Source organism: Chamaea fasciata, unplaced genomic scaffold (assembly GCF_029207755.1).
Source record: "Chamaea fasciata isolate MVZ Bird 193981 ecotype frontalis unplaced genomic scaffold, bChaFas1.0.hap1 SCAF_22, whole genome shotgun sequence".
In the NCBI taxonomy this organism is placed as follows: Eukaryota; Metazoa; Chordata; class Aves; order Passeriformes; family Sylviidae; genus Chamaea; species Chamaea fasciata.
The window spans coordinates 3,641,038-3,656,458 of NW_027094107.1; positions in this window are offsets into that span (position 1 = coordinate 3,641,038).

Genomic DNA, 15,421 nt, shown 5'->3' on the forward strand with positions numbered 1-15,421 from the left:
GGAGGATGGCAGGAGTGACCACAGTGGGGTCTGTGGGACCCTCTGCCATGGCAGCAGCCAACAATGAGCCCTGAGCTCCACCACAACCCTCACATCACTCTGTTGGTTGGGAGTGGATGTGGCCGCAGCAGATGCCATGGAGTGAATACACTGCCCAACTGTGAAACACTAATGTCACACACGTGTTCCCTCTTCTGTATGCTCAAATACAGCCAGCCCGAGGGAACATCAAACACTCACGTAAAGCAAGTGCTTTTGATGTTCTAAGCTAATCCCTTTCAAACAGGAAAAAAAAGCAGCACAGTGTTGTAGTATTGACAGACAAGCCCCCCTTCCACCCTCTAGGAATGGCTGGGAGTCCCTTCCAGAGCCAGCTTCTCCATGCACATCCCCATCTGTTGGAAACTGAGGAGACACTGACTCTTCACCACCACATTCATACCAAAGCCTGGGCTGAGTGGAATATTTGCTTCTTCCTTCGGAGGAATCTAGAGTACATAGTTCATGTGCTTTGATGTGAAATGCTGTTTTAAAACAAAATAATCCTTCCAGAAAATTTGAGGCAGTATATTTTGTTCCTCTTGAGCTGTTCTCATGAAAGCTTAGGAGAAGCAGCACCACTCATGGCACAGACCTGGCTGGCACAGAGCCACCTCACTGGGATGCCAAAGTGCCAGACGGTCTTGGAGGAGGAAGGGGACAGTGGAGAAATGCGGTTCCACCATGGCCCTTCTGCCCTGGGAGCCACCAACAGCCACTGACAGTGCTTCTTATGAGAAAATTAAGGAGAGTGACAGCCCTGTCCTCATATCATAATGGCTTTTCTTAATGCCAGAGGAAAAAAAAAAAGCTATTTCATGGTGTAATTACAAGTAATAAAAAGCTCTGTGCTGACAGATATACAGCACCCCAGTACCTGCCTCTGTCAACCTGGCCTCAGCAACACTAATCACCATAACAATCCCACAGGAACTGGAGATAAGGCTCCCCCTGCCAGACCCTGCATCTGTTCCACTGCAGCCCCATCCAACCTGGCCTTGGACACTTTCAGGGATGGGGCAGCCACAGCTGGTCTGGGCACACTGTGTTAGGGCCTCAGCATCCTCCCTGGGAAGAATTCCTTCCTATGAGATTATTCTTATCTGTCAGCAATGCCTTGAGCTGGGGTGCTGTGTTGCTTGGTTCATAGACCCTCTGCTGGCTGTTGGTGACCTGGGGCATCTCTGGAACTGTTTGAGAGATCCTGTCCTTGAGGAGTACTGGGAAATATATTCTCAGACACAAGGCAAGTCCTCATCGTGTCCTTGCTTCTCCCTGCTGAAAGCAACGGGCCCACCTTGCACAGTGCAGATGTGTGTGTGCCAGTAGGTCTCACCAAGGCAAGCACACACCGCCCCTGGTGCCACACACCACCCTGGGTGTCACCACCTCTGGTGTCACACACCACACCATGAATCTCACACCACCCGTGGCATCACATAACACCCCAGGTGCCACACTGTGTGCCCCAGGCTGATCCCTACAGACCCACAGCTTCTTCCATTTGGGGTCCCTCTGTGTCAGAGTGCAGGGACACATGGGTTCCCTGGGAACTGGTGCTGCTGGTGCCAGTTTTTCCTCCCACTCCAGCCCTCTTCTGCACTCCTGCCGACATCCACCTCACCGCTGGCTGCCATTCGCATCTGCATATCATGCATATTCATGCTAGATGTAGATAATTAAATATTCATGTACACAGTCATTGAACTTGCAATTAATCTGGAACTTGCTGTTCTTCTTCCATCTCCCCCACCCCACAAGGAGCTACAGGCGGCTCTGGCTGCCAGAGGACACCAGGCTTCCCAGCTGCTAAAGCCCAGAAGAGAGGAACCAGCACATTTCAGCCCTTTACTGACCCACTTTTCCCAGATCTGTGCTGTTGTGCAGGAAGGAGCATGAGAAGAACCATAAGCCACTCTTCGTGCTCCAGGGAGCCCATGGTGCCTGCTGGGAGCACAGAAACAAGGCAGCAAAATTCCCAGTGTTGCAGGTGCAGGAACTTTGCCTCTGAGCAGGGCTGGTCTTAAGGAAAGCTGTCCCCACCTATCACCAGTCCCCACAGGGGTGCAGGGTGAAGGCAAGGGCAAGGATGGGGGCTCTCACCAACAGAGAGGCCACTGCCGGTGTTTTACAGATGCTGTAGTTCTTCCAGAAGCCCCAGCCCAGACCCTCAGTATCCCAGCTGGCTCCTGCTCCAGGATGCTGAGGGGATGGAGCCACTGGAGCTCTTGCACAGAGCCCACTCCTCACTATTGGGGCTTCCAGCTTGCTTCCAGCTCAAGGCTGCTCCCACAGCATCTTACCACATCTCTCACGGCTCCTGCAGACTCTCTGTTCACCACATGCTGATGGTGTGTCAGAAGCTTCTGCTTCAAACCACAGCCAGCCTGACAGCCCACTCTGGAAAAGAGCTTCAAACAGTCAGAGACTGGCAGAATCAGAACAGAGATGGGATGGGATGCTGAGGAAGGGGAGAAAGTGAGGACTGGGCTGTGGAGGTCCCTAAAACACTAGGTAGTCCTGTTCTGCCCACACCCTGAGACCAGAAAGCCCAGACTAGCTGGTTCTGCAGCCACATCCTCCCTGCACCCCACAGAGCATCCTCCCTGGTCATGCACAGTATCATCCTGAACCATGCACAGCATCATGCTTGTACTTATCCCTGGACCCATAGGGCCCCACAGCCCTCACCAGCACACTAGGGTGTCATCATCTCCAGGGTCCCAAACCTCCCTTTTCCCCCCAGACCTATGTTAGAGCAACACAAGTGACTCCTTGGTGACTCTGACCCTTTAAAAAGTCTCTTGAGCTGTTTTATTAGTAGTAGCCAAAAAAAAAATATGGGTCATGTTGCCTGACTTCTCTGGCTAGGACACACTGATGTGCTGGTTGTGCTGGATCTCTCAGACAGAAGAAAAAAAAAAAAAAGGAAAAAAAAAGTTAAAATCATCAGAAATGTTTGTTAAAACTTTCTGTATTAAATCCCTCTGTGTGTTTTGGGGGCAAGAATTAAGCCCTTCAGGGCCATCACAGGGGACCTAGAGCATCCTGTGGATAAATGGTAGATGCCTTGAAAACACTGGCAAAGAAATCCTGAGTGTCTACTCATCTAAAAAACCTTCCCAGCAGCATTCACATCTTTCCCCAGGCCTTTTGTACTGTCAGTGATATTCTCATCCACTACTCTTCTCTATACAAATAGGTTTTGAAAATCATCTTCTTGAAAATCCCTTGTTTAAAGCAGAATAAATCATCTGGCAGGGATACAAATTGTCTATGCACTGAAGATTTGGGGTAGTTCAGCTGACAGGGAGTAAGTTGTTGGAAGGGCTTTTTGGGGAGCACAGGCACAACTCAGAGACTCCCAGCTCCCTGCATTGGTGGTGACAGCTCTGCTGTCCCGAGGCACTGCCAGCTCTCTCTCCAGCTGCCCCCAACCACTGCCCACTCCTGAGCTGACTCTCACTCTCGGCCGAGCCCATCTGCCTTGCAGCAGAAGTGATGAGAGCTGGTGGTTTTTCAAGGTAACAAAGTTGTTTTCTTCCTGTCACTCACTTAAAATCCCCCAGGGAGCAGGTTTTATATCAGCACATATGCAGGAGACCTTCCTGGTTCTGTGGGAAGAGCAACTCCAAAGGTATCACAGCTCCTGGCAGTGCAGGGCAGTGCTCTCCTGCTGCACTCCATGTTTTAGCTCTAATTATCTCATCAGTGTTTGCTGTTGCTGGATAAAGACACTCATAGCAAAACCAGCATGTCTGGAATAGCAGAACCAGTTTGCAGAGCCCCAGGTCAGCCATGCTCTGCAGCCAGACACGCTCGTCCTTCTGCTCAGCGGCAGGTACTTGTCCCTGGCACTGGCCATGGCATGTCACAGCACAAATCACTTGTGTATGTGTAGATGTGGGTGTGAATATGGGTGCAAACCCTTCCCGTACTGGCTGGTGAATAAGACCCCAGTATGAGCCTCAAGGTGCCCAGTCACACCCAGGGCAGTGACAAGAGGGGCCTGCTCCCCACTTCCCTTCTGGGATGGGATTGGAGATGTACCCCAGGTCCCAAAGAGGGCTTGAATGGTAGTTCCAGGCTTTCCCTGCAAACTCTCAGGACTGGAGTGGCTCAGAGGAAGTCTGAGTGGCCAATTAACAGCATTTTGGCAATAACAAGCCCTCACCCTTCCTTCCCAGTGCCGTATCCTGAAGCCAGCAGAACATAACTGGGGCATTGCTGGGATTTTGGGCTGTGAGGAAGAGATCTCAACTTGGTTTTCTGCAGGAGAAACAGGTACTGGGGGACACAGCATGTGTCCTCTCTGCAGGTCCTTCATGGAGTCCCAAGCCTTCTACAGAGCTGAGAGGAGTTCAGTCACTCCACAGCCTTCAAGCAGCGATGGACACAGGCACAGCAGTGGGCAACAATGGACCACCAGCATCGTGGTGAACCCCACAGCCCTGAGGCATTGACATTCCTACTTGGTACCTCTGAAAACCCAGACAAGGGCCTTGGGGCCACATCTACAGTGGACAAGCCAATCTGGAGTTGTGTTCCACAAGAGCTGTGCTACAGCCCAAGCTGTAAGCAGCTTCTTCTGGCATCCCAGAGTCTCACCCCACCATAATGATCCTTCCTGCTGGCATTGCTGACTCCATTCTGCATGACTGCAAGCATGCTGCTCTGGGCTGCTTGGCTGAGCTGCCGAGCTGCCACAAAGACATGAATGCAAATAAATCCACTCAGAGAGAGGAGGCTGAGGAGCAGGAGCTTCAGGGCTGGGATTTCTTCCTCCTCATTGTAGTAACATGAATATCTGGTTCCAGCTTGCAGAACCCACTGCTCTGAACTCCTCCACATTCTCTCTTGCCTTGTACAGATGCTGCTAATACAGGTCAGAGGATCTTCCTGGGTGAACACCTTGCACTATTGGCCACTGTTTGCTGGTGCCTTGTTCCTGTGTTCATGCAGGCTCTGTCAATGTTGACTCACAGATCGTTGGATGTGAGGTAACACCCTAGGAAGTTTCTGTAAATACCAGTGAGGCACCACAAGCAAATAGCACAGAAATCACAGATGAGGCTGTTCCTGGGAGATGGCAGGACCAGGCACAACCTTAGGACCGGGGGCTGGCAGGAGCTGGGGTCCCACCACAAGACCCTCCCTGGAAGAACCCACCCTGGGCAACTGTACCTGGACAGTGCTGTAGCCATAGTGACATTACCATTGTGATATTAACATCCTGATACAGTTCTCCAGCTCTCCCAAAGCTGGAAAGAAATTTGCAAGCAGTATCTGCAGGGATTTACTCTCATGCACAAGTTCCCAGGCTCTTTGCAAAGGCCGTGGGTACACCACCCCCAATGGGGAAAGCGTGAGTTCCAGTTTGCTTGGGCAGGAGGAGAGAGGGCTCACAGCCACAGTGAACAAAGACCTATCAAGAATGGGGACTTGGGGTACCTGCATACCCCTCCTGAAGCCTGTGCTATACAGAGAACCTCCTTCCCACCTTGAATTAGGCCATGCCCGGGGCTTGGTGATTCAGAGGGGATATGAACATCAAGCCACCCCTGCCCAAACTGGTCTCAGCAGGAACCAGTGCACTGCAGAGTGGGGTATCACATCAACTGATGCTTTGGCTACAAGCCCTGAAGCATAAATAAGTCCCTTTATGGCCCTCCTTGTCCATTCTCACCAGCTAGTGTGGGGGGAGCACACAACCCCCCATTGACCGAGCCTGCCAGACAGTGCACTGCCCAAAGTGCCCTGATCTCTCCCACCAGACCAGGCTGGCCTTGGCAAGATGCGCTCAGAGCCAAGTCAGACTCAGTTTGTGGAATGGTAATGCTGCTCTGGCAGATGTTTAGACACTCCCAGACTTACTGTGGCTTAGAAATGAGTATTTATTATTAATTCTATTCCTTCTCGGTTGCCAGGGTAAATCGCAGGATAAATCACTGCTACTTGGTGATAAAGGGTCCAGGAGTCAATCTTTAGCTTTGCCTGAGAGTTATGCCCATTTAAAAACAAAGATTCTGACAAAAGAGACAGATTTCCTGGCATGGAGTTACTCTGTTTAATTAGTGAGATGATTCATGTTTTCAATCACAGTTTATAGCAGGCCCTTTACAGTCAACTATAAAGCAGGAGGCTGCAGGTCTGCCAGGCCCTCAAAAACAACCCATCTGTTTTCTCTGTGGGGCAGGCATCAGTGCACACAGCTCTGCAGGGATGGGGTCACCGTGCCAAGGGGCCCAGCTGAACCCCAGCACCTGCAGGCCTTCACCAGAGCCACCCATTCAGACCCCTGTGGGTCTGACGCATGGGAAAGACAGACACTCCCCCCCCACCCCCCTTTGCCCCCATGCCTCATTCAGCCCTGGGCTGCTCCTGGAGGGACCTTTGCACTCCAGGTCCTGTGTGCTGGCTCCCAGCCTCCCCGCAGCCTGCAGCCTTGGTGGCCATTTGGCTTACAGGTGTAGGGAGCAGGTGGAGGGTGGCTGCCCCTCTAATGTTTCTCCCAGCAAGATCATAGTCAAGGACATCCTGCAACTGGAGAGCTGGGCAGAATGCTCTGAGCATACCAAGCTGAGCAGATGCTGCTGGAGAAGCTCCACCAAGCTCCTACAGCCATGGGAGTCATTGCAATGGTGCTGGCAGTCTTGCGGACGGTGGCCATGAGACAGCAAATCTTTGGCCCTAAATCTGCTCTGAAGTGGGGGGAAAGGTTCTTGCAAGGTTGACAAATGCTGGGTGAGGCAATGTCATGCTGAGCCAGTCCCTGGAAACAGGGACACTGTTGTGGAGCAGAGCCTGTCCCTGGGATGAGGTGCTCGGATGTGGGTCCGGCCCTGAGGGACCAGGTGGGACAGAGGCTCAGCTCAGCACTATTTTCCTCCTCCTCAGCTGGGCTGGAGTGAGAGCCAGCCAGGCAAGGAGGTTAAGTGAGGTACCAACCCTGCACAGCACCACCACCCCGACAGAGGACCACCAGCCTCTGACTAGGCCACCAGCCACACTCACAGCTAGGAGTGTCAAGACAGTCCCAGGAGCCAGAGGCTGCCTTGCTCTCTGCACCTCCACTAGCACAGCCCAGGCATTAACTCAGAAATGAAACAGACATGGCCAGGGCCCATAAAATTAATTAGCTCTCACTTTAAATTAAGCATTTCAAATGAGTGTTTCATGGACATTTAATTAAAAGCTTGAAAGTTACTCTGTAACGAATGGCTGGAGCAGAGCCACAGGATGGTGTGGTGCAGCCCTGGTTCCGCGCCTGAGATGTTTTGGTTTTCTGAAATTCTTTTCCCAGGGAATTTTCTGTAAACCAAAACATCTCAAGCACGGAACCAGGGCTACAGTGTGGGGGCACAGTTCTGGGAGATGGTGCCATGTCCTGGCTCTGCTGAGGTGTCCAACTGGCAGCAGGAGCTGGTATCTCCCTCCTGGCATCACCAGCTCCTTCCTCCTAAGCCTGTCCCTGAGAAGCATGTGACCCCAGGACCAGACAGAGCTGGGACATGCAGCTCTGCAGGAGGGACTCTGAAGTGGCACTCTTACACACAAGGGACTGCTCTAAGGCGGAGGCGTTTGGGAGTCTGTCCCCATGCTTCAGCATGGCCTGACACCCTGCTCAGCATCAGAAGATGTGGGAGAGCCAAGAGGAGTCCTAGACCAGGAAGGTGTGCCCAGTGCATGCACCAGCATTACCAGGAGCAAGAGGGACCAGGCTGGCTCTGCTCAACATGTGATGTGTCAAGTCCATCATCATCACCTGAGGTCCCTTGTGTGGGATACAGTTGATGCAGACTGTGCCTTTGTTAGATACCAGCAATTAATGGACAAAACAATCTGTGCTGAACAAACCTTGACCAAGGGCAGCCCTCACTCAGCAAGATGTCTGCTGTCATCTCAGGTCCATGTCCTTATGCTCTTGCCAGTAAGCGCCCTCCAGGTCACTCTTAGCAGGGCTTCACATTGTGTAGTGGTTTCATGATCGCCGAATTCTGTTTTGCCCAATTTAGTGTTGTGGTTTGAGTATCTGCTCTTCTTTACCTCCGGGAGATAGGATTTTGTGAGAAAAAGGCAAAACAGGCCCAACTTAAAGATAAACAAATAGTTTATTAACACACAGTAAGGAAAAAGAAAAGAAAGAAAACGAAACCTTCAAACACCTTTCCCCCTACCACAAACTGTTCACCTCTGCCAGGCAGCAGCATCGGGATTTTCAAAAGCTGCGGGGGTGAGGGAAGAAAACTCAAGCCGACAGATCTCAGAGCAGCCCGGCTGATGGACACCTCCTGCCCCCACCCCTCGGTCTCATCCGGGATGGTCCAGCTTGGAGCAGCTGCAGGCTGCAGGCTCCCCTCCCCTGCTGGGGGAAAGGGCCCAGGCCCACGGCCAGGCCTCGGGCCAGCTCTCCCCTCCACAGGGGGAGCGGCAGGGTGTTTTACAGCTGCTAAAAAACCAGTCGGGGCGGGACGGGCGCATACGGTCATCCCCTCGCTGGCCTGGGAGTCACCGGGCCAGGCCTCTTGTGAAAGCCCGGGCCTGGGCAGGCTGGGCCGTCCCGGCCCCCCGCCAAAGAGAGAGCCGGGACTGCCTTGCCTCCTCGGGGCTGGAAGGGAAAAGAGGGCCTGGCCTGGACACACTCAGCTTGATATGGGTACTACCAAAAGTCGCCTTCAACTCTTTCAGTGGTCAAACCACCTGCCAATAGAAAGAACTGCCCCCAATAGGTCCCTGACCTTTCTAAAACAAAGTGCAAGGTCCTGGCAGGGCAATATTCCATTAACCAAAAAACCAAACTGTGTTGACCTACGACAATATCCACCCCTCGACTTTTGGGAAATACACATATAAAACCTATTGTCAAAATTACATTCAACTCATTGATTTAAAACAATAAACTATTCCATCCCTAGATATTTTACCATAATTACACTTATTTTATTGCTAATACTTGCTTTGCCTTTAGATTCTCCCATCCAGTCTCATTTTATAGTTCTCATCACATTTCATCAAATGTTTACATTCTCCACTAAAAAGAATGTACTCAGTTTGTTCATCTTAACCAGCGACCTTTCGCGTGTGAGGCGAACATGATAACCATCTCCGTGGCTTTTGTGGATATTGAGTGTGTCCAGGCCAGGCCCTCTTTTCCCTGCTTCAAACTTTTCCCTGAGTCAAATGCAGCCTTGGGATAGCCAGAGCCCTAGTACCAGTCTTGGTCTGGGAACTCCATCCTCCTGTGGAGACAACCATCCACCTATGAGCCACTCCTGACAGTTGTACACTACAATGACACAAAGACTCTGGCTTCAGAAGGTTGAAAAATGACTTTTATTGTTGGGATGTGTCTCCCTTTTTATACTATTCTACACAGACGAATTTGATTGGTGAAGCAAAGACAAACCTCTTCAATTACATTGGCCAGACCAGAGGGACATCAGGAAGAAGTCCCTCCTAGGGAAAAAATGTAAACAGATTTGCAGTTACTAAAACATGTCTCTTGTTTACAGAAAATTCCCTGGGAAAGGAATTTCAGAAAGTCAAAACATGTCAGGCACAAACCAGGGCTACACACTCCCATTCCATGCTGTCCCTGATGCCCACACTCCCAAGCAGCCAGCCAAGGGCAGGACACTGCCAATAGACAAACAGCCCAGCTCAGCTGAGGTTTGTCCTTTATTTGGTGTCAGGTTGGGATCTGATGTCCCTCATGTTTTAAATTGAGGCCTGGAAAAATGTCTAGCACAAACCAAGCTGCAGCAGACAAGCAGGGTTATTTTTTACCCTAGGGAGCAAACAGGGAGCAGGCAAGATGTCCTTCCAGGGAGAGGGACAGGGACCAGGGCTGTCCTTTCAAGGACCAAGGCTGTCTTTCCCTGCTCATCGCTGACCACCACCAGCTCACACATCTACCAAAGCAGTGCTCAAGGAAAGAAGCTCTTTGGGGTAAGGAAGGTCCTTTGCAGCTTCCCAAGGTGCCCACCTTAGGTGGTACTACCTTGGCCAGGCACCCTTGTGCTATTCAGGCCAGCCTGGCAGCACAGCAGCAGGGAGGCTGTTACACAGCATTCCAAATGGAAAGGACTGAGCATGAGGTTTAGCATGTGCTACTGACACCAAAACCACCCCTCCAAGGCCTCCCAGGCCCCCAACTTCTAAGGGACTCCTCTCTGTCCTCTAGGGTTTGGCTCCTCAGATGAAACCCCACACCAGTGATGAGCTGGGGGCTGGGGAGAGAGGCTCCTTTGAAGTAATCCTGGGGAATCCATCAGAGCACAACCAACTCAAGGCTTTCCTGTGTTACAGAAACTGGACGCTTAAGATCCCACTTTTAACATTTCTCCCAGGAGACCACTGATGCTGAAGCCATGCTATTTCTTGACATTCTGTTTTTTGAAGAGGAGCTTGAATTTGAACAATGAGGTTTTGACAGGAAAGCATCCTGCCTTGCCTTCTCTCTTCATACTGAGACTATTCCTGTCCCCAAGGAGACCCAGCCTGACTGCTGGAGAGTAAGAAAGGCCATGCTCAGGAGTACAAGTCCAATTGCTTGGGGTGCGGGTGCTCCCTTCTTCATGCACCCACCCACATCACAGAGGGATCCCAGCAGCTCTTACTCATAAAGGGCACACACATAAGACAGGCCTGAAGGGCATCGTTATGTCCATGTCTCACCATTATGTAATGACTAATTTACCTTAATTACATTAAACTTACAACAAACTTTTACCTCATTCCTAAGGTATTTATGCTGTTTATTCTTTTGCTCTGCCCCAGCTTTCTGATGAGCAATTCCCAGCTGGTTGAATAGTGACCCATAACAGCACAGCCTTTTGCTACCTGGTTTACATCGCCATGGAATTTGCAATGCCCATACTGCTAACAATGTGCCAATCCCACCAGTGCCCCAGTTACCTCATCAGCACTTTGGGGGCATTTGTGAATCCTCATACAGCTGCAGCCAGGTGGAACTCTGCCAGCTCTCCCACCCACCACCTTCCTGCAGCCACTCATGTACCTGGTTCCCATGCCAGCTGTTAGAGGTGACATCTCCCTAATCCCCTAAGACTCACATTCCATCCATGAGCCACTTAATTCCTGAGGCTTAGGGACATCACCTGAGAAAGAGAACTACAGCACCTCCCTGAGTCCAAGCAGGACCGGAAATCCAAGTGGGAACAAGAAGCCCTTTGCAAAAGCCCTGTGGCTCACAGAGTTCCTCCCTTGCTGGTTTCCTCCCCACCGTCTCCCTGGGACTGGCTACCTAATTTCAAAAGCATGGGAACAAGTGATCCCGCTGCCAGCAGGACCAACCATGACATGCTGGCCTGGATCTTTCTCGTCCTTGCTGTCCTCAGCTCCAGCTGCCCTGAGTGCTTTCCCAACCCTTCTCAGCTGTGAGAGCACCTCATCACCCCAGAACCATCTCCAGGACATTTCAATGGATGTAAAGAGCCCTCATTCTCTCATCCAAAGAGCCCTCTGCAGCTGAACCATCAGCATCCTTCATTCACTGGAAGCGTTTCCAGAGGAGCTCCATGTTCCTCTGGGTTCCTGCAGCCAACAGCCTGGGACCTGATTTTCTCTTGCTAAGTCCACAAGTGCCAGAGAGGTGTGAAACACCTGGATCAGGCTGGGGTGTCGTGCTCATGTCTGCACAAAGGCGCCCTCCTGTGCAAAGGCAGATCTGTAGAATCAGAAGCCATTTGCTACAGAATCTGCTGGAAGACTTTAATTCCCCTGGTGTTTGCACCAGCACCCACCACAGGGATGGCAGCCAGCATGCTTTCATCTACAATAATTAGGATCAAAGGCTCAAGAAGCTTTGTGGGCCAAGTAGCACCAGAGCAGTGCTGGGCTAATGGTTGGATTCAGTGACCTCAGATGTTTTTGCCAACAAAAATTATGATTCTATTATTCCATCCCTTACACTGCGGTACCTTGTACCCCTTGACTTTGGGCAGGTGGGTGTTGTGTCACTGCCCCTGGGGAAGTGTCCAGCACTGCTGGGCTCTGCAGCAGGATCTGTCCCACGCCCATCTGACCTGGCCTCGGGGCTACCCCTTGCCCCTGCCCCTGCCTCAGCTCCCTGGCTGTGCCAGTTTATCGCTGCCCAACAGTCATCCTTCAGATATCACCAAGCTCCATAAAGGACACCCTGGCACCAGGAGACTCCCGGCCGCCCGCTGGGGCTGCCAGCCCCCGAGGAGCAGATCCCCGTCTCTGGTCCCCACATGCTCCCCAAGGCCCCGCTCCCCACGTCCTGTGCCCGGCAGCCGCCAGCCCCGCTCCTGCCGCTGGCGCCGGTGGCAGCGCCGGGGACTTGCTGCCATCCAGTGGCTGCTACCGCGGGGATGGAAACTCGGCTCCGGCTGCTCCAGCGCGGGGAACCCACGCGTGTGTCTACGTCTCTGTGTGCCGCTGTTCACACACGCGTGTCAGTGTCTGCGTGTCAGTGTGCAGCTGGAGCCACAGGTCTGTGTTTGATTCCTGCATCCAGAAAAACTTTACCTCATCTCCGCAGCTTGGCCAGCCTCCATCTTCATCTTTGACCATGGAAAACTTGGCAAGGGCAAGATTTTGTCCACCCACTCGGGCATCAACTGGATAAGTGTTGAGCACGATTAAATTGTTCAACATAAAGCAACTTCATTCATATTAACAAAGCTCACATTTCTGCGGTCACTCGGGTATTTCAGGCAGGATTTACTGTGTGGCATCTCCTGGTACTGCCACAGCTGGGCAGCCCATCACCACTGTTAATTAAAGGCAGAATTGGAAATTGTAACGGTGGCTTTTCTGCTTCTGCTTTGCAATAAGTTATAATCTCTCCTGTATATTAACACTTATAATGTCTCCCATAAATTAACAAGTGTTGGGAAGAAACAAGCCTGAAACTGCAGGGGCTTACCAGGGAAATGAATTGCTTTGCAAGGATGATTATTTTTTAATATCCCAAATTAGGTGTTTTTGAAAGCCCAGCTGCTGTGTCACACCTCCTCCAGCAACAACTTTAGACACTGCAGCTCTTCCACCTTCACGGGAGAGACTGAGGGATTGGGACACTCATCAGCACCAGGAGGAAGGATGGGGGGGATCCTTTTGGGCTGAACCTTGGGCAAACACAAATCCCTGGCTGGTGCCAGCATTGTGGGAGCACAGGGCAGATGGGGGCTGAAGGAGAAGCTCCGTATCTTCCAGGGTGGCCACAGGCGAGGGCTGAATCAAGCACTGCTCCTTGAGACTCTGCCACAGATCTCCAGGGCAAGAAGGTCTCCAAGGCTGCCTACCTGCTACATGCCCACCACGGGAATTTGAGGACAGGTATAGGAGGCTGGGCAGAAGAAATGGGCTGAGGGGAGGGTCTGAGCAGGGTGATATCCTCAGAATCCCTCCAGACAAGGCTCAGATTCTGAAGGCCTGCTTGGTACCCAGCCAGGAGGAGCCAGGAGACTCCAGTGTGCTCTTGGGTCACTCCAAACAAACACACCGGCAGCCCACTTTGCTCCCATCATGTGACCATTCAGTTCCCAGAGATGAGCCTGGAGGGGGATTGTTTGGGGTAACGTTTGTTGTTTTTTTCTTTTTACTCTAAAGATTTTTTCTTCATAAATTGCTAGGAGACTATGTACTGGGTGCTTAAGGGTGCTTGACCAAAACAAAGAGGTGGCCAGAAGTCGAGAGGGGGAGATAAGGACGGGCCTGGGGGCAGCTTCGCTCTCTTGCTCTCAACATCGCATCAGAGAGGACACGGCCAGGCTGCTACTTGCTGCGGGAGGAGTTCACTGACATCAAAAAGTCCGGTCCTGGGAAATACACTATCGTCTGCTCGTGTGCCCAGGTATTCTGAGCTCCTCTGCCTGCCCTGCTGGAGCTGACCCAGCCCTGCCTCACTGTCACAGCTTCTTCGGCACTGCTCGTTCTGCTACGGTGTGGCCCTGCACCCTCCTGCCCTGCCAGGATATCCTGCCCCTGCCTGCTGGAGACATCCTGCCGTTCCAGCCACCAGCCCGGGACTTTCCACCATTCCAGCTTGGTGCTCTCGGAGTCCCGCACCGAGACCAAACTGCCCTAGGTTTTGTCAAGCAAAGCCCTCAAGGTTCTTGCTACTGTTCTGTTGTTAATGCTGTAGTGTAGTTGATGTTTGTTTTGCTTTGTTATACATACTAGTAAAGAACTGTTATTCCTACCCCCATTCCTCTGCCTGAAAGCCCCTTTAATTTTCTAAATTATAATAATTTGGAGGGAGGGGATTTGAATTCTCCATTCCTGGGGAGGTCCTGCCCTTCCCTAGCAGATACCTGTCTTTCAAACCAAGACAGGGATGTATCTGTTGCATCTCCAGCAGCACACCAGGCAGTCCTGTCAGAGGAGTGGGACATCAGCACCAGGTCTGTGGTGGCACCAGTAATGGGTTTACCTGCAGGGCCAGCAGGTGCCAGGCAATAACACGTCAGGCTAAATCCAGTGCTGCTGCTCTGAGCTGGCAGGGTGGGTGTGTTGGCAAGCCCTGAGGTAGCACCCACACACCCTGCTCCCCCTTCCCCAAAAGGACTGGAAAGAGGGACTCACAGCTAAAAGCACTTCTTATAGTTCAAAATGTTCAAAACTGGAGTTTATTGCTGTGGGGAGGCAGCTCATAAGTCTCAGGGGAAAGAGGAATGTCTTACTGAGTATTTGCACATTCTTTCAAATGCCACCAAAAATAAGACATTCCTGGTACTTGCCATGACTGACAACACCAGCAGGAGCACAGGGAAGCCCCACAGAAGTGAGGATGAGGAAGGGAAGCATGCACACGCACACACACAGACACACACTTGTGTCAGGCACACAGGTGCTTGGGAGGCTGTGTCCCCTTGAGCCCACTGCAGGGAGGAGGGATGGCTCCCATCCCCTCATGTATCCTCTACAACAACTCAGCTGCCCCATCTGTGCCTGACCTCGGATGATCCTGATATGGTCCAGCATCCTATGTCCCACATCCTGCCTTCCTACCTCCTCCCCAAGTCTCCGCCATACCCTGTGTCCTCTGTTCCAGTGGTGCAAGAGCCAACAGCCCTGGGACCCACTGGGGTTCATTTCACCTGGGGTCAAGCAGGAACAGGGTAATTCCTAACACAAGTAGGAAGACAGAGGGAGCTTGTGTTGGACACCTGGGAACATGTTGAGAAGCATAGGCTAGGAATGAAGGCAGGAATGTGGGTAATTGCAAAGCTCCAGGCACAGGAGACAGGGGCATTACCTGTGGGGAGCACGGCAGGTGGCTCATCACCCACAGGCACTGTCAGAGCAGTGGGCACCCAGGAAGGGTTTTTCACTGTGGTATGACATGTCTAATTGCACCCATGGACTTTTTCCCCTGGCACAGCAATTCTTC